The sequence below is a fragment of the Sturnus vulgaris genome, chromosome 4 (genome assembly GCF_052056855.1).
Source record: "Sturnus vulgaris isolate bStuVul1 chromosome 4, bStuVul1.hap1, whole genome shotgun sequence".
In the NCBI taxonomy this organism is placed as follows: domain Eukaryota; kingdom Metazoa; phylum Chordata; class Aves; order Passeriformes; family Sturnidae; genus Sturnus; species Sturnus vulgaris.
Window position 1 is genome coordinate 24934777 of NC_142246.1, and position 13983 is coordinate 24948759.

Sequence of the window (13983 nt, forward strand, 5' to 3'; positions counted from 1 at the left end):
TAATCAACCCTTTTTCCAGGAATAGAAAGAAAGGAAAGACACTAGACTTCTGACACTTTGTGTGGCCTAAAAATTTGTGCTGAATTGCAGCCTGGCAATATGAGGAATGATTTGTCTATGGTTATCTTTGTTTCTGCAAAGGCCTCATCTCCCCTTGTCACTAGCTGATACTGGCCATCCTAAATAATGTTTGATGCACACAAATTTATCAATGACCACAGGATCAGCCTCAGAGCCTCAGACAACTTTTCAGAGAATATGTTTGTGCACATGTCTTTCCAGCACCATAATGCAGGCTATAGGCGGACGACACAATTGAGTGGTGATATGTCTATATTTAAAATATCTATTTAATTACTTAAATTCTGCTTCTGGGGATCCAGTAACTTGAAAGATCAGCTCAAATAAGAAGAAAGCTGAGTATAGTATATCAAACAAAGAGATTAAGAAGGGATGAACTTTTCAGACAAACTGGTTCAAAAAGTACTGTCTTTTGTAAATAAGCACAAGTTACTCTAGAACAAGAAGCACAATACAGACCTTCAGCTCGCCTGAAAATTACTGAAACTGGCAGTTTTGCAGTGCCAGGTTTTGAGCAGAAAATAATCATAGGGTGTTTATTCCTACTAAGACTCCATTTAAATTTTAAATTTTAAAAAATTGATGCTTTTCTAAATTCCTTATTGAAAAAAAAAATCATCCTTTGACCTTATTTCAGTGCTGCTTAAAAAAATGGTCAGAATTCAGTTAGCAGTCTGTTCAATAACTGCTCCTAGTCAGGAAAGCTTTTGTTGTTGATCCAAGACTACATTATCTTGGGTGGCAAATAGTTTACATTTTAAAAAATTATTCTGCCTCCTAGGACTTCAAAGGGTTTCCTCCTGTCTTTGACTAATGTTAGCTAAAACACACACAAAGGTGTTCTTCTATCAGTAACAACACATAATCGAAAGAGAGTTCTAACATGAAATGTCTTGCCGAGCTTCAGCAAGAACAACAACATCAAAAAATCACAGTGCTCCATACTTGAGTTAACACAAATGTAGCTTCTTCATCGATGGAGTCTAGGAGGAGAAGTGTTGTGCTATGTCCCATATTTTTTAAGAAAAAACATAAACCATATAATTGCTTAGGGGTGTAGCTGTAGTTTATAGCAGTCTGCTCACATTTTGCAGAAGCATGGAGCTATATATATCTGGGTTAATTAACTGCCATTACAGTATTTTTATGCATTTAAAAGAAGAATTTAGCTTTTCAGCACACTGCAGATGACATATTATTCAGGATGACAATTAAATCACAGTATAGACAATTGCATAAACAAACTGCTGGATTTCAGTGCCTTCTCTAAGTATTGATGTTTCCTAAACTACCCTTGCTGCACTAACAGATAGAGAGATCAGGAAGCTTCCAAGATGGGCAGATGAGAACCACGCCAGGACCTGAGGATGTGGTTAGATGGATTCTCAGCCTGTCCTGCTGGAGGAGGTTGAATTACCCAATGATTTCTCCTAGCATGCACCTAGGATGGCAATATGAACCCTTCCTTCTCCTTTCCTTGCTTAAGCACAAGAGATCTTTCTGGGGATGAAGGTTCTCCATCTCATCTCTCCTCACTTCCAAACATGCCAAGTACAGCCCAGAGCCTGAGAAAAAGCTTCAGACCTCGCCCGCTGTCATCACAACTGCATTCCATTGCTTTGAGAATGCCCCAGGCTAAAATAAATAAATAACCAGATAAATGGATGACAGTTCATATAAATAGTCCTGATTTACCTTCCTCTCCTTTCAAGCAATGAATCACCAGTGAAAGAGTGATGACTCACTAGGGGAATCCAAAACATGCTTTCTCTTTCATATGTGAGTCTGCAGTAGCCATCCATGCTCCAAAGGGGGAGAAAACTGGGCTGGATTTTAATATTCATTTCAGCAAAGCTGAGTCAAAACTGCTGGTAAATGCCAAGGGATTTTCAAGGAAAAACAGCTGCCCTCATATCTCACAGATGTAGTGAGACTGTATAAATAGTTACACGTGGCAGATAGTTTATGTCAACACAGTATTTGTTTTTGTGGGACTCTGGGTAGCAACTGCTGGACACAAGAGAGCATCTGCAATAAAAATAATATGTTACTGTCTCCAAAGTAAGAACTGTGTTAACCAAAAGCTCTGCATGGTGCTATTCAAGCTGGCCACACAAAGAGGGGTGCTCAGGGTAAGAGTTCATTAAACATCACCAAGATTATTTGAGAAGAGAGCTTGTTGTGTCCTTTTTAATTGATTCTGTGGTACCTGGCTTTGTGCTCTGAGCTCATTCTGATGGTCTCTGTTGTGTCTCTAAGAACCTGGACAGGTTTTCACCCTGGCCTGGCGAGTAGCCCCTGGTGTGGGTGGACAAGCTGCATGCCGCATTTTGGGAATATGGCAACAGGCCCCTCTTCCCTGTTTGGGTTTCCCTTTTCTCTCTGCACGATTTCCTCACTGTGCCACCTGGCTTTAGAGGCTGGATTTGGTGCATTGCAAGTCCCTTTTTCCTAGGAAGCCCTGAGGGATGCTGTGGATGCACAGGGACAGCTCCTTCCCCACCCTACCAGAGGAGTGCAGGGACACATTTGATGAAAGAAGTTTTAGCTAACCCCAAATTGCCACGGTATTGAAGAGCAGGCATGAGCATGGCCAGATGTCACAAACATGATTGCAAGATGGTCCCCAGTGCTGACTCTCCCTAAGCATCTCAGTCTGCTGTCACAAACACCAGAGGCAGAGGGACAGTGACCTGGGATGTAAGAGACTGAAGAGGAATGGAAGAAAAGAGTCCCTTTGAAATCTGATTTACCAAGTCACACAGCTTAAACTTCCAACTTTACAGTCCTCACAGAATTCCCGCTCCTCTCTTTTGTTTCCCATTTACCACACACAACAGTTCACCAGGAACCTCATGTCATCATATCCTTGACTGTGTATCTTTTGAATTATATATTTGACCAACAGGATTATTTCCACCCAAAAAAGTGCATGTGGCTGTTACAATTCCCAGTTTCTCTTCAAGGAAAAAAATTGTAGCCGAATGGAGTCCTATTTAGTTTTTGAAATTTTAAAGGACTAGCAGGGGGTTCTTTTTATATAAGGACCTTTCTATTTCTCTGAACCCAAAGCCTACATTAAAATCTGTAGCTCAAAAAAAGAGATCAGTCTACCAAAAACCACCAACAGCTTACATTCAAGAAATTGAAGAAAACATGCAAGATAGTCGTCGTGCATTGTTTATATTAGAGATGTACCTGCAGCCCAATTTGGCAGACTTGTAGGTTTCACATACTTTCATTGGAGTAGTTTGGATTGCAGAGAACGTCTTTCTTCTCTGGATTTTACTCATGAGGGACTCAATGCAGTCCCTCATGAGTGCATTCAGGAAATGCGGGATAGTAACTTTTTTTTTCTGTCTGCACAGCAGCGGGTCTATATTTAATTCAGTATAAACAGTGTGTTTCCTCTAATTAATTCTTATCATGCATTAAAAATATTTAAAAAATCAAATGGATCAAGCTATTCAAAGAGATAAAAAGATTTTTTAAAATATCATTTATTTATCCAATCATCTTTCATTTTCACTGTGATTTTCTTCTCAGCTTCCTGAATTTTTACCAGCCTGTTCCATTTAAAAAAAAAATCACAGGCTTCAAGTTGCTTCTGTGTTACATCGTCAAAACACTGAGAAAATTACTATTTCAAAGCTAATTGTTATGATTACTTTTAATTTTGCGAACATTATTTTAAATGTAAAATTAATCTTTGATGTTCCATCCCTTAAACTGAAAAAAATATTTTGGCAATGAAGACTTTTGTACTTCACGAATACACCAGCCACATTGAGAACAAGTCTCAAAAATTATAAACAGTTCTTGTAAGGACACGTAAGTCTTTTCAAATGACACAATATGGTTTTATTTGGCTGAAAATGAAAGAGTAAATTTAAGTTGATCCTGAATACTATTCAAATATATTATTTAAACAAAGACTGCTTGTTTGCAGTTTTCATTATTTTATATGTATTGTACTTCAACTCTGTCAAGATGCACTTTGTAAAACATTAGTTCTATGCCACCAGTTGCATACTGTTGCTGTGTTTCCTCAAGTTTATGTATCTCTGCATTCCAGTCACCTGGCAAACCGAGCTGTAATGTTAAAACCCCAACCAATTCTCATGACTTCCACAGCACCCATAATTCTTTCCAAGCATTTTCACTTCAGAGACTGATTTGAAGGTGAGTCCTTTGGATGTATTTCACAGAAGAATGGCAGGAACTAGCACATTATTCCACCCAAATACCTGTGTTTGAGTGAGAGCATCTGTATACTGCAATTTTCTGGGAAGGAAATGTGAAGAATCTTCAAAGCAGCTCAGATTCTGTTAACAGTGTGGAATCTGGCAATAGGAGCAACAAAAGTTGCTTGATAATGTTCACACCTTTGAGATGGGTGAACATTCAATGGTAGGTAACTCCATGGCTTTTGTGCTAAAAAGCTAGATTTGTCTGCAGGTTGCTCTATAGTGGGTGTATCAGGATGAGTCCCCCAAAAATTTAATGATTTTCATACAGTATTTATGAAACATATTTAAGATCTAAAGTTTTGCATATGGTCCACAATCTCTTTTCTGTGATCTAACGGACTGAGGATGTAGAGGAAAATTAACACATTATCAACTAAAAGAAATGGAATTTTCTACATATATTGGTTTTGGAATAATCCTGAAGTATTATAAGATCATGGAAGGACTATTAACATAATATATTTATACAAGGACAATGTATATTTAATCAGTACTTAATGGTGATATAAGAATAGGTTTCCCCATAGAGAATGGCAATACAATTTTCATCTTCCTGAATTAATAATCTTGCAGAATATTGAAGACAATTTTTACATTTCGCCCACATGCAGAAAGAAAAAATCCTTTTCTGAGCAAGTAAGGAAACCTCTAAAACAAATCACAGATGTGGGCAGTGAGCACAGAGAACTAATTAACTCAAGGTGAGTAACCCAGGAAAATTAATGCTGGACTGGGGGGAGTTCAAAGACTTTAAGGGTAACAGTTTAAAATGAAACGTTTATGGCCTTGAATAGTTGAGACCTTGTGAATGGCTATATTCTTTTCATAAGGCATGAAACATCAAAGGCGAGGGGAACAGAAATAAATTTGTGCACAAAAAGAACTGAGAAAGAGAAAGGAAGAGCTTTCATTGTGCTCACAGAAGTGAAAGATTCCTCAAGATCCTCAAAGTCTACTCAGGGGATAAGTGACCACTACTACTGCACTATGAACAGGGGCATGGATGCAGGGAAATTGTCAAAGGATCGTGTAGGGGTTCAGATATGCTGGGTTCCCCTTTGGTGGTGTGTCTGGGGGATGCTCCAGCTGTGTCAGGATCTTCAGCACACAGTGTGCCCCATGTCTGCAAGTCGCCTCTTTTATACTGTTGCTAAATTCAGTGTTCATTAGTCAGAAACAGAGAAGAGAGGTGCTTCTGAATCACTGATATAAAGTGGCACTGTAAAGCAATTGTGATCCTAGGACACACCAGAAGATTTTTGCAGGAGAAATAAAGTTTTAGTACCTCAGTATAAGATGCTTATGTGGTCCTGTCAGGAATAATAATGATCAACTTTTAAATGAGTGTTTCAGAAGAAGGAACTGAAATTTGGAACATCTGTCCAAAAGGACCATGTAAATGACAGAAGAAGGTCAAGAATTTTTACCTTGTGCCTACTACAGTGAAGGCTGAAGAAAGAGGGGCAAAAAGAGGTAGGAAGCTCTGACAAGGTGTCTTTAGGAAACATCAAAGCAAAAAAGAGATGTGGCTGCTGAGCGACAAAAGAGGTGGGTAACCACAGGTCTCAAATAGATGTACCCATGAAAATAGAGGGTTTCTAGCAAAGTGAAACAGCTGCAACAGGAGACTGTGAGAGAGGAAAACAAAACTGTTGGTAAGAAAAAGGGAGCAAACCAGCTGTTTGAGCATAATTTTTCTGGATGCTTGTTGTTTTCGGATATATTTCTCATTCTTTGATTAAAACTTGAAAATACTGGAAACCCGTTCTTCATCATGTTCAACTATATTTTCTACTGAAAGACAGTGTTGACTGGGAAATCTATAGGCAGGAGCAGAGTGAGTTATTTTACTTCTATACATCTTGAGTGTTACAGCACTATTGCTTGGTAGTAGAAGAAAAAATGAAATAAATTATAGCAATAATTTTATAACAATTATGGTACAAAACTGAGGACAACACTTTATAATAAACAGCTACAGACCCTGCTGATGAGTGTTAGTTTGGCAACACTGGTAGCATCTATTGCACAGATATTTAAATACCTTCACTGTCTAGTTTTTTGATGGAGCTGTATTGCAGAAAATAGTATGTTCAAACAAATAATGTGTATACTGATTCTTTACACATGAAACCTGCCTTTTTCCAAGCAATCTCACTATTTCAGCTCATTATGGTTATGAAAAAGATATAGTATTGCAATATGTTACCACACCTGCTCTAGAACTTTTAAACATAAAATTACTTTTTTTTTGTTTTGGCTTTTGTTTTTGTTTTTGGTTTGTTTTTTTTTTTTTAGATTTCTTAGCTGGTTGAGACAAATTCTACCTTCTTCCAAAAGGCATAGAGAACACACTACAGTTCTTTCCTTTGTTTTGTAAGATTAAGATATTAAGATTTTCCCCTTAAGGCTCAATATGGAGTCAGTGACGTCACAGTTCTATATTTTATAACAACATATATTCTGAATAACTCAGAAGAGTAAGATACATGCTGACAGAAGTCAGAAATAAGTGAGGTATCTCAAGGCTCATGAAAATGTATGTATGGATGAAGATCAAGTTTGGAGATTTTCTGCTGAACAGGAAAGTATTTTTACAAAGCTGTCAAAGTCTTTATTAAATAATATTTTTAATAATATAGCATCTCATTATAATTTTACTGTATAGTAAAAATTACTAGCCCTACAGCATCACCATAATTTATTTGATATGCTACTACCTCAAATTTATTCTTTCTCTATTAGAAACAATGAACCATTACATATATGTGTGTATATATATATCTACACACTAAAAAATGTGATTGACTAGGGCTGATTTTGATTAAGCAGATATGCATTGTTCATTTCCATCCCAAAAGGGATGGAAGGTAAAATATGAATGAAAAATGTTAGCAAAGTCATTTAAGAATGAATGTGATTAGAATCCATATCCTTCTTACTGTACCCAAAACTCTCAAGAGCAAAGGGCAAATGTATTCCAGCCACTGGCAAGCAAAGATTAGATAATAAATCTCAGAGAAATGAGAAAGGTTAATAGAGGACCATAATAAGGAAAGAAAATTATCTCATGAATTCATTTAGGAACTTTGATATCTAAGGCTAAAAGTAGAAACCAGAGATTCAGAGATACCTGGACATGGAATTTTATGTCATTGAAACTAGAAAGTATAGAACAAAAATGCTTTTTGGTAGAGAGAAGACAGTTTTACACAAGTGGAAGAGGGACAGAAGTATTTAGTCCACCAGTTTAGTTTACTAGCTGGATAGGATACTGTTGTGTTGCTATATTAAAGCTGGATTGAACATTTGTGTATTTCCTACAGCGTGATCATCTGTCAAAGCCAGTCTCAGTGGTCAGGAATCTCCCCTCTCTTCCTTGCTTCACAAGGGGGTGCATTCCCCAGCGAATTCTACAGCTTGTTTTTAACCTTGATTAGTTATAGAATATAAATAGGTAAGTATAAAGAAAAAGAACAGTTTTCTCTTACTTTGGGCTGTTATTACTACGGGATACAGTTAGCAGAGTAGCTTACAATTTCTATCAACTCACTTCCACTTATCCAGAATTACAAATCAGAAATACAGAAAAGCTTTTGCAAAATGTTATGTTTTTGTAAAAATCATAAAAGACAATTCTCCTATTTTAAAGAATAAAATACAGAGATAAATGTAGTAGGACCTTCATAAAACTTGAAGCTAGAATATATGTCTTTCTGCAGCAAAAAGAAATTAAGTATCAGGGAAAAAAAATAAAAAAGTCTTCTGGAGCTCGAGGAATAGTTGTTCACACACTTGGCCAGGAGAGGGACTGCTGATGTCTGAGTCATGCTATGCCCAGCAGAAGCTGCCTTAGTTATGCCAGAAAGGCATTTCCAGGACAGCGCTGCTGCCAGGTAGGGGGATTTGCTTTTGATACTAAACTGCAGCACGAAAGCTGTCCACCTGGAGATTCAGTAAAGTGCCCAAGCTTTCGAAAAATGCACACACACCTCAAAATGCTGCATCGTGCCCTAATGGATGAAGGGGCTTATTTAGGTTTAAGATGACAAAGACATTTCTCCAGGCTTAAATGAATTAATTATACAGCAACTACAGTGCAACTAAATCTCAGCAATATCCAGGCTGTTTGTGTGCAGGCTGAAACTACTAGTCAGCCAGTGTCCAGCATTCCTTTCCTTTCCTCTCTTACCTGCCAGGCAAACCTTTGGCCCTCTCTGCACATTCTCTGTTTCATTTTACAAGTGCAGGCTGGACCACTATGAAGACACAGTGATCTCTGTTTTAACTTGTATATTTTATGTTTCCAATAAAGGGCTCAGAGCTCCAAATAAAGCTTTGAAATATGTATTTTTATCATCCTTCTCTCCCTCCTTTCATATAAGGACCTAATGCACTTTGGTTTCAAACATTTTCAATTTGCTCTAAAATCCTGCCTATGGAGATATATAGTGAATTAAAGCCTGCCAACATTTCACAGTTCCATTTCTCAGACCCTTAGAGAAGGAACCCATGGACTTTACAAATTAAAACCATAGTGTCCAAGCCTTATTGTGATTGCTATCAACCAGTGAATGTTGATTGCATTGATCCTGTGACTCTAGTTATACCAATTGATTTTACAGGCCTTCCTGAAGACAGGAGGATATAATTCCCATTTAAACAGTAATAAATTGGTGATAATTAACTTATGTACATATATCGAAGACAATTTTGCATTTCCTCATCAGAGTTTTGCCAATGGTGGTTCACTTTAAAGGGATATAACTATGAGAAATTCTTCCTTTATTCAGCTAGAATATCTTTCTTTCTAACAGTCAAGTGCCAACATATCAAAGAACTCAATAAATCCTTTAAACTCTATGCATGTACTTTACAGCCAGAGGAGCAGTATTCTGGAGAGCAAATTTCCCTTCTGCCTATGCAGCTGTCACCTCGGATAGGGCACCCAGGAGGAAAATGGACCTGTCATAGTCTGGCCTGTTCCTAAGTTTTCCAGTCATTGGTGTGTGCATAGTCTCTAGGTCCCAGGCACCCTGTGCTGAGACAGGCAATTGAGGCTGTATCCAAACTAGGAGTTAAGCAGAATCCAGACCTCATGTTACATACCTCAACACATAGGGCATGCAGAAAGAGGGAGAGCTCAAACAATGTCCAGAACAGCTGCCTGTTACTTGCACACATCTTCTCCTGAGCTTACAACTACTTTAAAAATCAAGCTGTTTTCTACTTTTAGAAAATATTGAGGCATTTGGTTCTTACATTCTAGGCAGATATTTATCTGCCAAATACATTCTGACCCACCTTTCCCATAAGGGCACCCCAGTCACTGTCCTACTTTTGTGTGACACTATGGGAACTTGCCTACCCACATACAGAACAAATATACAGACCAACAGAAGTAACTCCATCTCAGTTATGGAACCATGCTATGTCAAAACAAAAGGAATGACCAAACAGGATGGAGATTATGAGAAGACTCAGGGATATTGCTATCAAGGTATGTTCCTTCAACACTATTTCCAGAAGGCATATGTTCTAGAGGGGGAAAAAAACCTAAACCCAACAACAAACAAGAAAATAACCCCCTACCACACACACACATGCACACAGGGTTTTTATTACTCTCTACTTCTCGCTGACATTTCTGAAGGATTTGCCTGGAAAAAAAAATAGAGAAAAGTTAAGTTCCCCATATTTTCCCCATATGCTTCAGATTTGTCTAGTTTGGTTGAAGAGTGGTGGGTGGGTATTTTGGATTTTCAAGGACACTTGCTCCAATTGTACAGAAAAGCTCAGCATCTATTCTGATCTTGGCAGAGCAGAATGCGTGTAAGTAGCTGGCAAAGTAGGAAAAACAAAATCTGTAAATCCTTACTTAAACTTAATGCCCAAGTTTCTGCCTATAGGTGACACACTCCATTCCCCATTGGTGCAAATCCTTTTAATCAATGTATCACTTCAAATCATATACACTGTAAAATAAAGTAATTTGTGTTTGAATTTCCTGTGCTGCAGAAAAATATGCTTCAAATTGTCAAAGGTGTCTGATACACAAGTCACACAAAACATTTTTTGGAGAAAAGTTTTAAAATCCAGTGGCTTATGCAACATGAGACAGGAAAGTGTTGCATGAAAATGCAAACTTTGCTGCGTAGAGGTTTGTGCAAAGCAATCACTGGTTTTTAAAGCTATTTCACTAGAGTATTTAAAAGAGCTGCAAACCCAACTTCTCATTCACATGTAGGAGTTTCATAAAAATTCATTTTAGAATATAAAACAAGTGTCTCCCCAGCCATTTCAAAGAGATTGTATCACTTGTTTCAAAATATTAAGATGCTGGGCATATGATTTTTTGTAAACTTTTAATATGACTAATAAGGTTGAATTAGTGTGTTAAATAATCAGTGTTTAAAATAAGCGTGGGAAGAGGCAAACTAAGGCATTGCTATGTTTTTCGTCCTCTGAATTTATAGCTATTGATCTGCCATTATCCTCTAAGAATTTTTCATGGTGTATTCACATGTTTAATAAGCATTACAGTCCAAATAAATGTTTAAACAAGCAAGAGGAAAAAAATCTTAAATTTCATCAAGCCAGGGACACAAATATGACAGATATATTTGAAACCAAGTACATTAGTAAATTGTGTTCGTTTAGGACCTTTCACAATAAAGTTTCTTTAGTATTAATTTATTTAAGTAGACTGAAAAGCCATTTAATAAATTCAGTCATCATGATCAACAGAAATATTTTCTCTCTGGTTTCAAGAGACATGACTGCTATTCCATATCATAAGTATTTTTGCCACTGAACTCTTGTGATACAGACTGCACATTTCAGCCCTAATATGCAATATTTGCTTCCATCTCAGAGGCACTAATGAACATATAAATGACTTCTTTTTGTGCAAAGATCACATCAGTTACACTGGGTAAAGAATCTGAGTTAAATACAATCAAATTTTAACACTGTGCTATAGAATTACAGCCTGGATTATTTTTGCCTTCTTGTAGTCAAGTGATTTAAACAAGCATTTCCAATAATCTCGTTTTAACATTTTAGATAGACACTTCACAATAGTTATAGATGAGTCAATTCAATGTTTGGGAACCAGAATGAGGAAGGAAGGAGACTTTATTTGAATTGATTGACTTTTTCAGCTGGTCTCTGAAATACCTCCATAGTATGCTCACTGTCCTTGTCTTACTCAAAAGACACTACTTTGACTGCAAAATGGGATTTTGGTTTCAACATCAGAGAAGAGATGGGAACATAGAAATGTAAAATTATTGGCATTAGCTATCATTTCTTTTTCCTTGAAAATGATTTATCTCCAAAAGGAAGAAAGGAACTTCTAATAAAACATTTCAATTCAGTGGAACCCAGCATTTTGACATCCTATAGACATTCTAACTGATAACACTGTTTTTCCAAACATATTTGAGAGAGCTCTGATATAAGGATTGCTATGCGGAAGTGTATGGGTGAAGTATACTTGGTAAGTTTTACAAGAAAAGCTTTTACTTTCTTTATGGAAAAAAATATCTTTTTCATTAAGAGCTTGGAAAAGAAGATCACTTTTTCCCCTTGAAATTTTAATTCCAGCTCTTAAAAGAATATGGAGAGACACAAAATATTTTGAGTCTTTATGCTTAGTTGCAATTAAAACCTTCACCAAACTGGAGCATGCCCTCGATGACTAACGTTCAACCATGGTGACCATGAGCTCGCTCTCATCAGGGATAAGTGTTTGGGCATCCTAAAGAACAGGGGTAGAAATCCTGTCCTATCACTTCTATGACTCAGCTCTATTTACTCTAAATGAACATCCTTTTTACGTGGACACTTAATAAGCATTCACTATGTAGTCTTTGTGCTGACGTGTAGCAGTGGAAATCTCTGCAGTCTGTGCATCTGGAATATATTGCTCCCCAGAAATAATGTGTCTGTGGTGGCAACAGGAGGACACAGAAAGTTAATTTCCCATATTATCCACTGGAAAAAGCCATTTTAAATGAACAAATTTTAAAATGAACAGATAGAGAGTACGTCAGAAAATTGCTTGTCTCTCCAATTCATGCTATTTCAATAGCACTTGGGGACTGATTTGTGATAATCTGGTGATTCACTGGAAATAGCTGAAGAAACAATGTCCCCCCTGTTGACAATGATAAGCAAGAATGAGATTTCTTAATACTGCCAATGTACCTGCTGAAATTACTACTCAAGTACTTTTTGCTATTGCTGTTTTTTCCTTCTCTTGTAATTAAAACACCAGAACACTGCCTTCTGATGTGTTTCAATTAAACCACAGTCAGTTTCTCCGTGAAATCCTGTACAAGAGGTTTACAAAGGGAACAAGAAACAATATACTAACTTTAACACTCTTTCAAAGTTTTTAGCACTTTCACTACTTAGTGGGGCCTTTAACTCAAAGAATTGCATTTCCAAATACTCATGAGAGTCCAGATGATTTGGGGTTTTTTTGAGGTCACATCCTCATTATTAATTTAACTGCAGTAGGATTGCTGGTTGACTCTAGATACTAGAGGTATCTAGAATGCAAGGGTGCCAGCATGTGACCTGAGTGTTCATCATGTAAGAACTCAGATAACATTCCATTTTCTTTCAATAGCTGATTTGATGGAAGGAAAACAAGTATGGAAACACACTCCATGATCTGATCCAAAACTTCAGCCAGATTCACAGATCTGATAGTAAATGTAATTTGAATGCCAGTATCAGGTTTATTAACTAATAGCTGGGCAACATTTTCTTCTCTGCACACATAAATTGGGCTTGGCTGTGACTTAAGTTCTCAGCCAAGAGCCCAGCCCCTTCATGGACTGACAACCGAGACCTCCTGCCTGCAGAGCCAAGACCTGCTCATGCCAATCACAAGACATGGGGAATGGAACCTTCACCCTAGCCCTGCACACTGAAGTACTTGACTCATTAGAGGGAGTATGAAAGGTGACTATTGCTTAAAAGGGCTGGGATGAAATTACTGCTGTGGGATATGTAGAGCATTTTCCCCTGGAGACTTTTCTCTTAATCACACAAGCTATGTCTCTATTGCTAAATAAAACCAGGCAGGCAAGTGTCCACAGGTTTAAGGACGCTCTGACATAGCGAGTGAGATGCTATGGTCCAAAACAGGGACAGATTACAAGCTATCAGTTCAGTAATTCAGATAGTCAGGAGACCAATATGTGACCTCAGTTTCTGGACCTCTTGTTAACAAAATGCTCAGTAACCCAATGCACAGAACCATGGCTAAAGTCACAGTCCTCAAGCACCTGCCTTTCTGCAGTAGCCACCTCTTCTGTCAATGCCACAGGGCTCCCTCTTTCCCCAGGTGGTCCAGAGATGGATTGGCTTAGGACATGGATCTAATGTCTGGTCCATACCACTTGGAAATGTGCCAATACAAGGGAAGAAGAGGAAGAAAATAGCAAAAGGGAGGTGACAACAGATGTCAATAAATACAAAGGCAGAGAAGCTACGTCCATCTCACATCCAGTTCTACTGACACAGCTGTTTCTTTACTGTTTCTTCATAATCTGTTAATTTGTATCTATGTGTATCTTTGCATATGTTTTTATATGCAAGAGGCAGTTTCATATTACAGCTAAAGGAAACTAACCTG